The sequence below is a fragment of the Heteronotia binoei genome, chromosome 19 (assembly GCF_032191835.1).
Source record: "Heteronotia binoei isolate CCM8104 ecotype False Entrance Well chromosome 19, APGP_CSIRO_Hbin_v1, whole genome shotgun sequence".
Taxonomy (NCBI): domain Eukaryota; kingdom Metazoa; phylum Chordata; class Lepidosauria; order Squamata; family Gekkonidae; genus Heteronotia; species Heteronotia binoei.
In genome coordinates, this window is record NC_083241.1 from 32,151,345 (window position 1) to 32,166,539 (window position 15,195).

The window sequence follows — 15,195 nt, forward strand, 5'->3', positions numbered from 1 at the left end:
CTTCCTGGAGCGTCGGGACCTGGCAACAGTGATCCACGCAATGGTCACCTCGAGACTGGATTACTGTAATGCCCTCTACATGGGGCTGCCTTTGTGCCGAACCCGGAAGCTGCAGCTAGTGCAGAACGCGGCTGCCAAACTGTTGCTGGGGCTTCCAAAGCGGGAGCACATACAGCCGGGGCTGCGTGAACTGCACTGGCTGCCAGTTATATACCGGATTCGCTACAAAGTGCTGGTTATTACCTTTAAAGCCCTATATGGCCGAGGACCTGCCTACCTTAGGGACCGCCTCTCCCCGTACGAACCCCAGAGAGCACTGAGGTCAGCAGGGAAGAACCTGCTGACTATCCCTGGGCCAAAGGAGGTAAGACTCCAGAGCACCCGTACTCGGGCTTTCTCAGCTATGGCCCCACAGCTGTGGAATCAGCTCCCAGAGGAAATGCGGGCCCTGCGGGACTTTGAACAGTTCCGCAGGGCCTGCAAAACCATCTTGTTGCAAGCGGCCTTCACCAGCTGAAACTACCAAATTGCCAAATAAATTTGCCAGCGGAATAGCACTAAACATATTAATGTTTTTAGAATGTTTTTAGAATTTTAATGGATTTTAATTAATTAATTATAGTTAAATGTTATTTACTGTATAATGTATACACTGAGTGTTGCTGTTAGCCGCCCTGAGCCGCTTGGTCGGGGAGGGCGGGATACAAATAAAATGTGACTGACTGACTGAAAATAAGCATTACAGACTGGAAAACAATGTACAGGTAACAGGATAATACATACAACAAAGAGATAATATGTACTATAACAGGGTTGTAGTTTCCAAAGCTGCTCCGTTTACAAAAGTGCCTCCCCCCCTTTTTTTTTACACAAAAAGTTTTTAAAGTGCCTTCCAGAACCTTATAAAGTAGCCTGATTATGTTCATAAAACATAACACCAGTTTGGTGTAGTGGTTAAGTGTGCAGACTCTTATCTGGGAGAACCGGGCTTGATTCCCCAACTCTTCCACCTGCACCTGCTGGAATAGCCTTGGGTTAGCCATAGCTCTCGTAGGAGTTGTCCTTGAAAGGGCAGCTTCTGGGAGAGCTCTCTCAGCCCCATCCACCTCATAGGGTGTCTGTTGTGGGGGAAGAAGATAAAGGAGATTGCGAGGCGCTCTGAGTCTCTGATTCAGAGAGAAGGGTGGGGTATAAATCTGCAGTCTTCTCCTCCTCCTGCTGGAACAATTCTGTTACAGACTGCAGCAGGAACTCCTTTGCATATTAGCCCCCCACCCGCCTACCTATGTTACCATTGTTCCACACAGGACTTTTTTTGTAGAAAACCCAGCAGGAACTATGCTCCTGGGACCCTTCCTCACCATCTCAGGTGGGTCATTCCTGTGATCCTTTTTGATGGTCAAAGGCTAGGCTTTTTTTTTGTATCGGTAGTCTCCGGCCTGGATGGTCCAGCCTAGCCTGATCTTCTAGGGTCTTGGAAGCTAAACAAGGTCAGCCATGGCTCGTATTTGGATGGGAGATGACCAAGGCATGCACAGGCAGGCAATGGCAAACCACCTCTGAACATCCCTTGCCTTGAGAACCCTACTGGGTCCACATAAGTCGGCTGAGACTTGATGGTCCTTTCTACCACTGCTTTCTGGTACTGAGTACCAGCACCTTTTTTTTCAGGGCTCTCCCAAGGCCTGAGTGGAGAACTGGAGGAAACTGGTGTGAACTTATAAAAATGGGGGGGGGGGGGGGTTCATAAGTCCAGTAGTAAAGTGTCTGCTTGGTATGCAGAAGGCGGTCCCAGCTTCAATCCTGGGCATCTCCAGTTAAAAAGGTCATGTAGATATGAAAGATCACTCTATCTAACACTCAGGAGAGCTGCAGCCAGACTGAGTACTGACCTAGATGGACCGATGGTCTGAGTCTCAGTATAAGGCTACTTCATTTGTCCAAGATTTAATATTGGAACTTTTTTCCTTTAAACAAAAAACACTATTCAAAGGGGGTCCATTACTCCCTAAGAACATAAGAGAAGCCATGCCGGATAAGGCCAACGACCCATCCAGCCCAGCCCTCTGTGGCACACAGTGGCCAAAAACCAGGTGCCATCAAGAGGTTCACCAGCAAGGCAGAATTCCAGAAGCCCTCCTGCTGTGGCCCCCCCAAGCACCAAGAAGACAGAGCTTCATTGCCTCAGACATAAGGGAAGCTGTACTGGATCATGCCAATGGCCCATTCAATCCAACACTCTGTGTCATACAGTGACCAAAACCCAGGGACCATCACGAGGTCCAGCACCAGGGTTAGAATGTCAGCAGCCCTCCCACTGTGGTCCCCCAAGCACCAAGGATATAGAGCATCACTCCCTTTTTCCTCTGGTGGAAAAACCGGCCTGATCCAAAACCTTTGCCTACCTAAAAGGCCTACGCTGGCGTTCTGGCTCTCAGCTGAGCAATGCTGCCGCCACACCTTTGGCCGTCCCAAGTTCAGCTGCAATGTAAAGCTTTGGGAGATTACCTCAGATCAATGAACAGCCTGAGATGAACCTTCTCATGGCAGATGGGCTTAGCGCGCCTCGATGCCCACCTCTAAGACCTCACTTTCTCAGCAGCTAATTATCCTGCACATGGACTTGCGATGCAACTGCAGGGGCCTGATCGGTTCATCCCATCGAAGCCCAATCCCCAGGCCTCTTGCAAAGAGACTCGGGGATGTGCTCGCTTTTTGCTTGAGAACGGACTGCAAAGCCACCAATGGTGTATTCACCGTGCTGGAAAACCCTTGCTTGTGGCAAAACCTCCCAAAATACAGTCAGCCTGAAGCCCAACAAAGAAAAGAAGAAGAAAAGAGGAAAGAATGGTAACCCAAGGCACTGGTTAGTAACCTCTGAGGATCAGGGAAGTGCATGCATCATCGTTCACAGGATCAGCAGCCAAAATACGGAGGCTGCGGGTCATTCTGGGTCAACTCATTATCTTCCTTTCCCATTTCTGTCAATGTCTACCTGCACTACAAGTAGGATTTCCTTTCTAAAGCCGAAAAGCCAGCCTGTGAAAAAATCACTGAGGACCGTATACAAAGGCCTGGGATCAGAGGTGCTGAATTCATTTGTTATGAGGGCCAGATCTGACATAAATGTCACTTAGTTGACCCAGGCTGTGCGTGCGACAAAATGTAATGCCAGGTACGGGAAATGTAAACTCCATAAAAGTCAAAGGGAAACCCAATGAATTAATATTATTTTTTTCCTCAAAGCACAAATGTGCTTAGAACATTTAACACTTATGGTATTTCCTTGAAGTATCTCCCTTATGGCCATCCTCTCACTTCTATCGCCCGTTACTCATTACCATTGGGACAGTATACAGGAACATAGTGTGCAGCCTCTCATCTGGCAACAAAGGTAATGATCAGTTGCTCACGGGTTGTATAAGTACAGCGGACGGGCCAGTTCCAGACCATGGGCCAGAAGGTTAACACCCTGGCCTAAACAATCTCAAACAGTTCTTACGGGCAAGCAGGGCTATTTTTGTAGCAGGAACTCCTCTGCATATTAAGCTACACTTCCAACCCTCCAAGAGCTTACAGTAGGCCCTGTAAGAAGACCCTTGTCAGTCCTTGGAGGTCTGGCTACATCTACATTATGGGGGTGTGGCTTAATATGCAAAGGAGTTCCCGCCACAAAAAAAGCCCTGCCCACAAGTATATGCCTCCTTAGGCTCTGCTGCAATATTTTAATGACTTATCTCTCTCCACCCGACATGCTGAGCAAGAGTCGGCTAGCCTTATCTGGTGCATCGTTTTAAGCCAGCCTACGAACCAACCCTGCTGAAGGTTTCTCTGCAGTCTTGGCCTATGACATGGTTTTTAAAATTTTAAGAACTGCATTTGCTAAGTTTAAATGGTGCTGCTAACTCACCAAGCTGGGGGGAAAGATGAAGATAGAAACTTTTTAAACTGGAAACTGTGACAATATGATTCAGAAAGAAGTTTGAGGTGAAGGGTTAGAGATTGTAGGCTATATCACTACGTGTAGTTTGCACTATTTGTCGCTTTCAGTAGGTTTGTACAATGCTACTTTTGTTTTCATAACATGTCATATCCAGTGTTCCCTCAAAGCTGAGCTAGCTCACAGTTTGTTACCCTCCAGCTAACACATTTTTGTCTTAGCAATTGTCTTAGCAATAAATTAGAGCAAAGTAATTTATGCAGTTGCTCAAAACTTTAATGCCAGTAGCTCACAGAGTGGAATTTTTGCTCACAAGACTCCACAGCTTAGAGGGAGCAGTGGTCACATTAATGCTTAAGCTGTGCTTCATCTCTGGTCTTTTGACTGCATTATCAGTTTATCAGACAGAGCAAAGTTTGAGCCCAGAGGCACCTTTAAAACCAGTTAAGTTTAATTCTGGGTACAAGCCTTCATGTTCATGCACACTTCTTCAGATAAATGCACATGCACGTGAAAGCCAATACACAGAATTAAACTTTGTTGGTCATAAAGGTGCCACTGGACCCAACTCTGTTTAACCGTTTCAGAACAACATGGCTACCCACCTGAAATTATTCTATGCAATCCACCTTGAGTACCAGTGAGAAAGGCGGACTATAATAACATAAATAAATTGTGTTGGCCACTGGATGGAATAGAGGAGTAAAGATCACAGTCAAAGATAGGGAGAGAACATGGCTACATAAAAAACAACAACACCATTATGCTATTTGGACTGAAAATCAAGAGAAACAAATTACTGAAGAACAACGATCAATTGACCGCCCCTGGTCTCTAGTAATCCTTCACCTGATTTTAGTAGCTAGAAGAAGAAGAAGATGATATTGGATTTATATCCCGCCCTCCACTCCGAAGAGTCTCAGAGCGGCTCACAATCTCCTTTACCTTCCTCCCCCACAACAGACACTCTGTGAGGTGGGTGGGGCTGGAGAGGGCTCTCACAGCAGCTGCCCTTTCAAGGACAACCTCTGCCAGAGCTATGGCTGACCCAAGGACATTTCAGCAGGTGCAAGTGGAGGAGTGGGGAATCAAACCCGGTTCTCCCAGATAAGAGTCCGCACACTTAACCACTACACCAAAACTGGCTTCTCCAAGCTACCAAGCAAAGTTCACAAGAATTTACATCTCAGGATCCTCTGGGAGGAGGGGCTGTAGCTCTGGGGTAGAACATCTGCTTGGTGTGCAGAAGGTCCCAAGTTCAATCCCTGGCATCTCCAATTAAAAAGATCTAGCAGCAGATGATGGGAAAAGTCCTCTTCTGGAGAGCCGCTGCCAATATGAACAGACAACACTGACCTTTTATAGACCAAAAGGTCGGGTTTGGTACAAGGCAGCTGCATGTATTCCTCAGATACTGAAACAATTTCATCACTACCATGGCTTGCTAAACATAAGATTTTTAAAACAAAATAGTTTTAACACAACTTTCCCTTGATCGAAGTTGTCTATCAAAGTTGTGGAGATGTAGAAGCCATACATACACTGCTGTTGTGGTGTGGGGCGCACTACTTTTGAATGCTAGCCCATAAGACAAAAATCCCAGCAAAAGGGACAGACGGCCCTATAGGCTCATAGATGCTCTGGTAACTTGTAAAGATGATATGAGTTATATATTATTGGTCACATAGCCCAGGGTAGCCAGATATCATCAGATCTCTGAAGCTGAGAAGGGTCAGCTCAGATTAGTACTTGGATGGGAGACCTCCAAGGAGGTCCAGGGTTGCAGTGCAGAGTCAGACAGCAGCAAACCACCTCTGAATGCCTCTTGCCTTGAAAACCCTGCAGGGTTGCCAAAAACCGGGTGAGACTTAATGGCCCTTGGCACCACATCAGTCTATGCATTTGGGGTAGTAGCACACATGAGCCACGTGGCTTCTTTTGGCTGACGGGCTCTCTGTGAGCCACAGAAAGAGTGCTAGCGTTCGGCCGATTTTCAGTAGCTGGCCACCAGCTTCTGGGCAGTGCTTGAAATTTTGGTGCTGTTAAGGACCATCCTCCGTTTAAGGAGGACGAATCAGAGGCTGAGACCCAAACCACACCACTGAGTCAGCAGCGTGCTGGAAATGAAACCAAGCGATTTAAAATACAGTACCAGTTGCAAGACGACTGAGAAGGGCAATGGCAAACCCATAACCAAAAGTCTGCCAAGAAAACGTCATGATGTGACATCACCCCATGGGTCCATAATGACTTGGTACCTGCACAGGGGACTACTTTTACCTTTCTTTTTACCTTTATTAGTTAAGAGAAAAAGAAGACGACTGCAGATTCATACCCTGCCCTTCTCTCTGAATTAAAGACTCAGAGGCTCACAATCTCCTATATCTTCTCCCCCACAACAGACACCCTGTGAGGTGGGTGGGGCTGGAGAGGGCTCTCACAGCAGCTGCCCTTTCAAGGACAACCTCTGCCAGAGCTATGGCTAACCCAAGGCCATTCCAGCAGCTGCAAGTGGAGGAGTGGGGAATCAAACCCTGTTCTCTCAGATAAGAGTCTGCGCACTTAACCACTACACCAAACTGGCCCCTCCAGCTAACGTCCTCCAAACAAAAACCCTACTTTATTTTGCCATCAAGTCGCTGCTGACGTATGGCAACATCACCAAGGGACGTTCAGAAGTGGCTTGCCTTTGCCTGCCTCAGTACAGTGACTCTGGACTTCTTTGGTGCTCTCCCATCCCAGTACCAACTAGGGAGAACCCTGCTGAGCCTCTGAGATCTGACAAGATGGGGCTTGCGTGGTCTGTCTTCCGGGCCAGGGCAAAAAATTGACCAGACATGAATAAAACAGTGGGCACAGCTAAAGCGGCTCTCTGAATCTCAACAACTAGGAATTCCTCAAGGCGCGAGGGAGTCTTTGCATGCATTTGCTTGGCCAGTTGCTATAGTATCTGGATTTGACTAATCTATTAAGGTTTTGGCAGCAAAAGAGCCTTTCGTTAGTGATTTCATTTCCTCAAGACGGACCAAACCACAGAATATTCCTAAAAGGCTGTTTCCTCGGGATCACCATGCCACCCTATTAAACACCAAGAAGGCCCAGCTGTGTTCTATCTTTAATTACAGATCTGGCACCACTTTTGCTAGCAAGTTTCCTCCCAGGACAGACCAAGCTGTACAGTATCCCTGAAAGAATATTCTTCCCTTCCTGGCATAATGGATTGCTACAAGGGGACATCATGGCCCCAGTGGGCTATAACTGAGATGCCAGAAACAAATTAATTGGAATGTTCCGCTAGTTTCTATGCCAGCTGCACATGAAACACATTTATGCCTCAGCTCGAGAGATTTGCACAGTTGGAAGGAGAAGGCTCTTTTCTTCCACGGCACATGAAATCTCTGACTAAATTGAGGACTAAGTTGACTAATGCTTTGGTCCCATTACAAGAATACTGGAAAAGACAATATCGCTAGGAAAAGCGGGAGGCAGCACGAAAAAAGAAGATCCAACAGGAGATAAATCCAGAAGGGCAGCTGTGTTGGTTTGAAGAAGTAGAACAAATTTTTGTTTGTTTTGGTATTTTGTATACTTTTGTGTGCGTGTATTTGCACCTGGGAGTCATGTTGACCTCTGATGACTGACCCCTATTGGGACCTGGAGAATTTATTTACTTAATTATATTTGTATCCTGCCCTCCCCTGACGAGCTCAGGGCAGCTCACAACAATTAAAACAAGATCGATTCCGTAGGGCCTGTAAGACCCACCTTTTCAAGATGGCCTATAACTAATGACAGAATTAATGATAAAGCTAGGTATGCTGCTGGAAATGGTTTAATTATTTGAAATTTACTAAAAATCTAATGTTATAACGCCATATTGTTAAATTAATTTTAATATTTATAACTGTTTTTAACCATGTTTTTATACTGTTTTTAACCATGTTTTTATACTGTAAAATTGATGTAATGTGCATTTTATGTTGTGAGCCGCCCTGAGCCTGATTATATTATTATTATAAAATTAACTGTTACAATAAAATCACAATAAGTTACTAAAAAGTTTCAAATGTATTCAATTTTAATCCCTAGATGGCGTTATTATTGATTCTTGATTAGCGCTGTTATTGTGATGTTATTGGATGTTACTGAGCACCTTACAATATTCAGAGAGGTGGCGGAATACAGCCTGCCCATGTCCTCTTGACTGGGTATTTCAAGAGCAGTCTCCCATCCACATACTTGCCAGAGTTGACCCTGCTTAGCTTCAGAGATCTGACGAGATCAGGCTTGCCTGGGCTATCCAGGTCAGGGTGAAGCAGCAGAACAAATTCTGAGTCCAGAGCCATCTTCGAGACCAACAAAAGTTTATTCAAGCTCATACCTTGATTAAACCTTTGTTGGTCTCAAAGGTGCTACTGGACTCAAAATTTGTTGCAACAGGAGATGGATCGACTCACTCAAAGAAGCCGCAAGGGCCCTCATCATGCAAGACCTGAGCAAGGCTGTCAACAACAGAACACTTTGGAGGACATTAGTGCACAGGGTGTAGTGAACATATGAAGCTGCCTTCTACTGAATCAGACCCTCGGTCCATCAAAGTCAGTATTGTCTACTCAGACTGGCAGTGGCTCTCCAGGGTCTCAAGCTGAGGTTTTTCATGCCTACTTGCCTGGACCCTTTTGAGTTGGAGATGCCGACTGAACCTGGGACCTTCTGCTTACCAAGCAGATGCTCTACCACTGAGCCACCATCCCTCCCCTGAGCCACCATCCCTCCCCTAAGGTGAGCGACAGAACTCCTCTGAACTGCTTTGCTCCACACTCATCACTAGTTAAGGACGGGAGCGACTGTGGTTCCAAGCGACTGGACAATAATTTTTTAAAGAGTGGCAACAACGCCTCCTTCTCCAAGAAAGGATAAGCCGCAGACATCGGCCATGATCTCAAAATGCACTCAGAGAACATCACAATCAAATTACAAGTAAAAAACCCCAACAACTTTTATGCACGTGTGAGCATTTTCGTTCCCTAGAACCATAATGGTAGTAGAAATTGCCATTAGGTCACAGCTGACTTATGGTGACCCCGTACAGTCATCAAAACAAAAAACATTCAGCAGGAGTTTTGCTGTTGCCTGCCTTTGCATCGCAACCCTAGACTTCCTAAGTGGTCTCCTATCCAAATACTGACTGGGGCCGAACCTTCCTAGCTTCCGTGATCTGGTTTGCCTGGGCTACCCAGGTCAGGAATCATAACACATGAGAACAGTAATTAATACTAATTATCAGATGGCAGTAGATATGGTGTAACCTGGAGATTCGAAGATGGTTTGGCAGCCTGACACTCTAGCTCTTTTTGTGGTGAGAACTGTGACTGGCCCAAGGTCACTCAGCTGGCTTCAAGTGGAGGAGTGGAGAACTGAAACTGGTTCTCTAGATTAGAGCCCACCACTCAACCACTGCACCACACTGGCTCTCACATAATGAGAAAAAAACAGCCAAGGGCCACGGATAAATAATCAAGATGAAGAGGAGGGAAAAGACATCTAGCACTAAAGAAAGCCGAGTTATGGGTATGTGTGGAGAACCAACATTTACAGATACAGATGAGAAAGAAACTACTTAAATTCTTCCTGCTCTGCTTCTCTTCTTGGGCTCTCCAAACCCATCCTTTTTTTGGTGCAGCCATGGCTTAATTCTTCATGCGGTTCAAATCTAATCTGCGTGTGTATTAATTTGTTCCCATCTCTTTGTCCCCTCGCCAGCTCTTTCCCCTTTCTCTGGCCCTCTGTAAGAAATAGAGACTGCGTGAACTGCTCCCGGGCAAGGACCTGCTTTCCCACTTATTCATCTCGCTCTGTAAAAATGCTACAGGCATTGAGGGTGACAGATCAATTAGCCCACAGGTGGGCTTAAAAGCAGAATGAAGGAACAAGATTGAGGGAGCTGAACATATGAGGGGGGGGGGAGGGAAGGAGAAATTAGCACTGGACCTAGGCTTTTCCTTTCTACAAGGGCACTGTTCTTCCCATGTTCTGAGTTCGATTCCAGTTTGGCCCCTTGACTGCAGATCTAGCAAATGAGTAAGTTATTTTGACTTCTGAATAGCTAAAAAAAAAAAAAACAATCTTGCCCTGACATTGCATGGTATTTAAATGTTTTTTTCATTGTTTAATCCATGTGCTATTATGTTACTTTCTTTATAATGTTTCCCTCACTTAATAAACTCTTTAAAGTAACATTTTTGGTTCTTTGGCCCAGGCTCCCTGCAAGTCCTAGACTGCTTGTAAAGTACATCATTGCTCGGTACTTTTATTTATTTGTTTATATTTATATTCCGTCCTCCCCTGACGGGTTCAGGATGGTTAACAACTGTTAGAACAACATAGTATTAAAAACAATCACAGTAAAATCATTAAAATCATTTCATACAGTTTCAATTACAGTCCCTGGAATCCGAGATGGTGTTCATTTTCAGTTCTTATTTAGCGCTACATATAATGATGTTGCTAGATGTTATTTGGCGCTCTGTTATTTGCCATTCTACATTTATGCTGGGATAAATTCAGATGTTAATACTGTAGGATGGTGGAATAGTGGTTGCCTCTCGGTTAGACACTGAACGCCATTTTAAACAATTCTGTCTTGTGGGCCCTGTGGAATTGTGGCAAGTTCCGCAGGGCCCTGATGTTTTCGGGAAGTGTGTTCCACAGAGCAGGGGCTGCCACCGAAAAGGCTCTGATTCTAGCGGTAGACAGCTGAGCTTCTTTTGGCCTGGGGATCATGAGAAGATTTTGTGATTGGTTGATGTGGATAGAGTAACGCAGATTAAATGGAATAGAGAATTTGGAAAGCCTCCCAAACTGCACGATTTGGAGATTTCATGCCAAGTCCATGTAAACTTAAGTCTTGATGGTCAACTGGGTATCTCTACCTTGATAGAAAAGTCTGATCAAGTTGCTGCAGATGCTCTGGACTGAGCACCAATGTTAAATTTAGCCTGTGAGAAAACCTGAGGTCAGTGGCTACTGGTCAGTTAACAGTGCCATGAGCCAGTTTCGGTCAAGAGGTAGCGGGAGAGAGGCGAGATGACAATCCCAAAGTTGACATTGCAGGGATTAAGGGAGAGTGGCTATATTGCAGTCATTAGAAAGAGGAGAAACAGCATTCATCAGCTTAAGCTATGGTCTTTCGGTGTGTCTCCCCCAGCCCCATCTGTCAACAGTGAGCTTTTCACTGCCGTGTGTTAGCGGAGAGCCCGAGGAAGAAACTACAGTAAATCAACATTATTAATGATGGCCCAGTTGTGCCCAACAGTTTTGAGGGGAGGGGGAAGGGAAGCCGATTTCTAGGATGGTTGCAAGGTGACCTAGCGTTCTGCTAGAGCTGGACATGTGCTATGAACAGATTACCTCAAGCACCACAGAATCATGACAGGCATGCTCTTCTGTGTCCTAGCTCTGTCTTGATTGGTCAGCACCTCAAAGACAGTCCTACAGCAGCGTTCACAGACTTCAGGGCAGAATTATACATCATGCTTACAGATGAGTAGCAAGCCCAGTAGCTATGAAATGAGAACCGGCAGCCAAGGAAAGAATTACACAATGCTTCCCCTGCCCTAGACGTCTCCGCTCTAATTCCTCCATAAAAACATTTTATCTCCCTAGGAAAAAAAAGCAGTGTTAAGTTTTGCTCTGCGTGTGTAATATACAGTTAGATCCTTGCAGGTCAATTGCTTTTAAGCTACCGGGCTGGCCGGTGACTGCTCACTTCCTACTTGCCGCAGGGCAGGGAAGCCTTAGGCGGACTGCTCAATCTACAAAGCGGCCAAAGCAACAAGCCGAGATTTGTCCCTAATACCATCTAGCTTAAGGATTTCCTTACACATGTCTGGTTGAAAGCCACAGAGACGAAAGAGAGGTCCGATAAGCGGAGGAGAAGCCGTTCCCGTTCACACAGGATTTAGCTTTCCCTTAAGCTTCCAAGGAAGCAAGCCACCAAATACGGCCAATTCATTCATAGGCTCAATTCAAAGTGCGGGGCCTTGTTTTTAAAACTGTAAGCAATTCACGTCCTGCTATCTAACGGACCACTGTCCTCCAGATCAAAACATGCCCGGAGACTTCATTCTTCATCCAAGGCACTGAAGGAACCTCAACTTCCAAAATTGTATAGAATGTCTCTCTAGTGCCACGCCTTGATTGGGGGACACCCTTCCTTCTAACCAACATATGACACCCAAAACTGATTAATTTTCGGCACTAATCTGAAAACTGCACTTAATTGTTTCCACATAAATACAGGCCTTATTGGGCGCTGCTTATTGAATTGCTGCTTTAAGCGCCGCTATTTTTACTGCTATTTTTTTTATTTATTCACTTTATTTATACCTTGCCTTTCTTCTCAATGGGGGCCCAACTTGGCTTTTGTCATTCTCCTCTCCTCTGTTTTTGTTATCCTCCCAACCACTGGGTTATAAATGTAAAAAAATCAATCACCTTGGAAACATAGAAGCTTTATGCAGTATCTTTGAGAGTCAGTTTGGTGTAGTGGTTAAGTGCACGGACTCTTATCTGGGAGAACCGGGTTTGATTTCCCCACACCTCCACTTGCAGCTGCTGGAATGGCCTTGAGTTAGCCATAGCTCTTGTAGGAGTTGTCCTTGAAAGGGCAGCTGCTGTAAGAGCCCTCTCAGTCACACCCACCTCACAGGGTGTCTGCTGGGGGGGTCGTGGTAAAAGGAGATTGTGACCACTCTGAGATTCAGAGTATAGAGCGGGATATAAATCCAGTAGCATCTTCTTCTATTCCCCAATCCTCTACGTCTCCTGGTTAAGGGCTGTTCAAGCAAACTGCAAAGATGACCTGACTCCAATGGAAACAAGAGAAAGAATTTTTTCTTATAGAAATAGCAGCACGACTTACGTGAAATAATCATGAAGGTACATTTAACATACTATGAACAGATTAACTTTCAAAAAGGCTAACTTGCTCCAGCTCCAAGGCCAGGTAAGCGAGTGAAGAAGAGAGGCCCTATATAAGATGAAACACAGGAAGCAAGCCAAGAGGCTAACTGATGAGAGGGTGGGGCCAACTGCAAAGGTTACCTGAGCAGAGAACTCTCTTAACTCTTACCTTCCCAGATCTTCTGGCATGCGGAGTTACAACAGCCAGCAACAACAGCCCCTGTGAGGCAGGTTAGACTGAGAGCGTGTGAGTAGCCAAGGTCACCCAGCAAGCGGAGATTTGAACTTGGGTACCTCCCAGATCCTAGGCCAACATGCAAACCACTACACCAGGGGTGGCCAACGGTAGCTCTCCAGCTTTTTTTTGCCTACAACTCCCATCAGCCCCAGCCAGCACAGCCAATGGCTGGGGCTGATGGGAGTTGTAGGCAAAAAACATCTGGAGAGCTACCGTTGGCCACCCCTGCACTACGCGATGTTGGCTCTCATGTAGATGGGTTTTTCACTGTTATCGATTAGCACCCTGGTTCTCACGTGATGCAGGTTTGTTTCCAAAAAGGAAGTGGCTCGCTCCCACTTGCAGAGCGCCTGCTTGCACTGGCTGGGCCCACTTGCTTCTCCCTATTGGCACAAACCGATTCATTAACCCCTAACCCTTCTTCAGTTTGTGCTTAAAAGTCAACAGCCCATCATAGGGCTCTCTGTGGCTTTCCTTGGAACCTGAACATGAAATCTTGGCTCAGCTGTGGCTGAAGACGGGCATCTTACCCACTACTCGGGGTGGCAGATGGCGGCAGCATGGAACTGATTTGGGAGCTGGGCACACACAGGCTGAGGTCTGGCTCCTCGGGGTGCTAATTACTGCCCTGGCCTTGATGCTGCTAAGGTCCTAACCGAGGCTCCTCTCTTTGTCACAGAACTCTTGATATCATATGCTTGCAGCTTAGTATGTCCTAGATGTGGAAAGGCTGAAGACCACCGGGCTGGAGAAATGCAAGGTACTCCTATATCTGGGTCAAAATCAATTCTGAAGGCCCAGAACCTGGATCTCAGTTTCAGATGCATGATCCCCCCTCCATTAGGAGACATGGCATCTCAAAAAATTCCTACTAGGAGAAATCTTGAAAGCTAAGCAGGGTTGACCCTGGTTAGTGTTTGGATGGGAGACCACCAAGAAATTCCAGGGTTGCTCTGCAGAAAGAAGGTAACAGCAAGGCACTTCTGTTAAGACTCTTGCCTTGAAAATCCTATGGGGTCACCATAAATCAGCTGCAAATTAATGGCACTTTTACACACACACACACACACTGAAAGGTATTCCATTACTTCTGTTGCCCTCACCTGGATAGCCCAAGCAAGCCTGATCTTGTCAGATCTTGGAAGTAAGCAGGGTCAGCCCTGGTTAGTACTTGGATGGGAGACCACCAAGGAGTACCACAACTGCTATGCAGAGGTAAGGCAACAGCAAACCACCCGTGAACATCTCCTGACTTGAAAAAAAACAGGTTGCTTTCCTGTAACTGATGATCTTCCAGTGATCACCTGTGCAGTCACACACTTGGGTTCTGAGCCCTGTTCGAATCCAGCCTTGGAGTCTCCCATAGTAGCATCAACCTTTTTTTTGTGTGGACCTTTTTGTGGTTCTGGGGAGCAGGCAGCTACTGAGCATGCCTAGAACTGAGAAGGAAGCTCCGCCCCCCACTCAGTTTCTCCCAACTGCTGCCAGCAGTCCAACAGGTAGGTATTGCGAGACTACACAGGGACCACAAAGAAGATCCTACGGGTTCTCTCATACCCTGCCGCAGATTTTGTTAGTCTTTAAGGTGCTATTGGACCCTAACTCTCTTCTGCTGCTACAGGGCCTTGGTAAGTCAGTTGCAACTTAACAAACAAACAAAAGGAAAGAAAAAGGAAACACAGAAAGATTGTTCCTATTGGCAGTGAGAGGTTTTGCTTTGAGAGAACATGGCCAGGTAGACCATTTAGTAGGGTATGGCACCCCAGCAGAGGAATGCCACTCTACCACAGCAAGAGAAGCCATGTTGGATCAGGCCAATGGCTCATCCAGTCCAACACTCTGTGTCACACAGTAGTCAAAAAAACCAGGTACTATCAGGAGGTCCACCAGTGGGGCCAGGACACTAGAAGCTCTCCCACTGTGCCCCCCCACCCCAAGCACCAAGAATACAGAGCAGCACTTGCCCCAGACAGAGAGTTTCAACAATACGCTGTAGCTAATAGCCACTGATGGACCTCTGCTCCATATGTTTATCCAAACCCCTCTTGAAAAT

At 46.1% G+C, this 15,195-nt stretch overlaps 1 protein-coding gene across 2 annotated transcripts in view; it reads right to left on the minus strand.

Moving 5' to 3' along the window:
- NPTN (neuroplastin) overlaps positions 1-15,195 on the minus strand; it is a 73,657-nt gene that overhangs the window by 22,613 nt on the left and 35,849 nt on the right. The window lies entirely within an intron of this gene.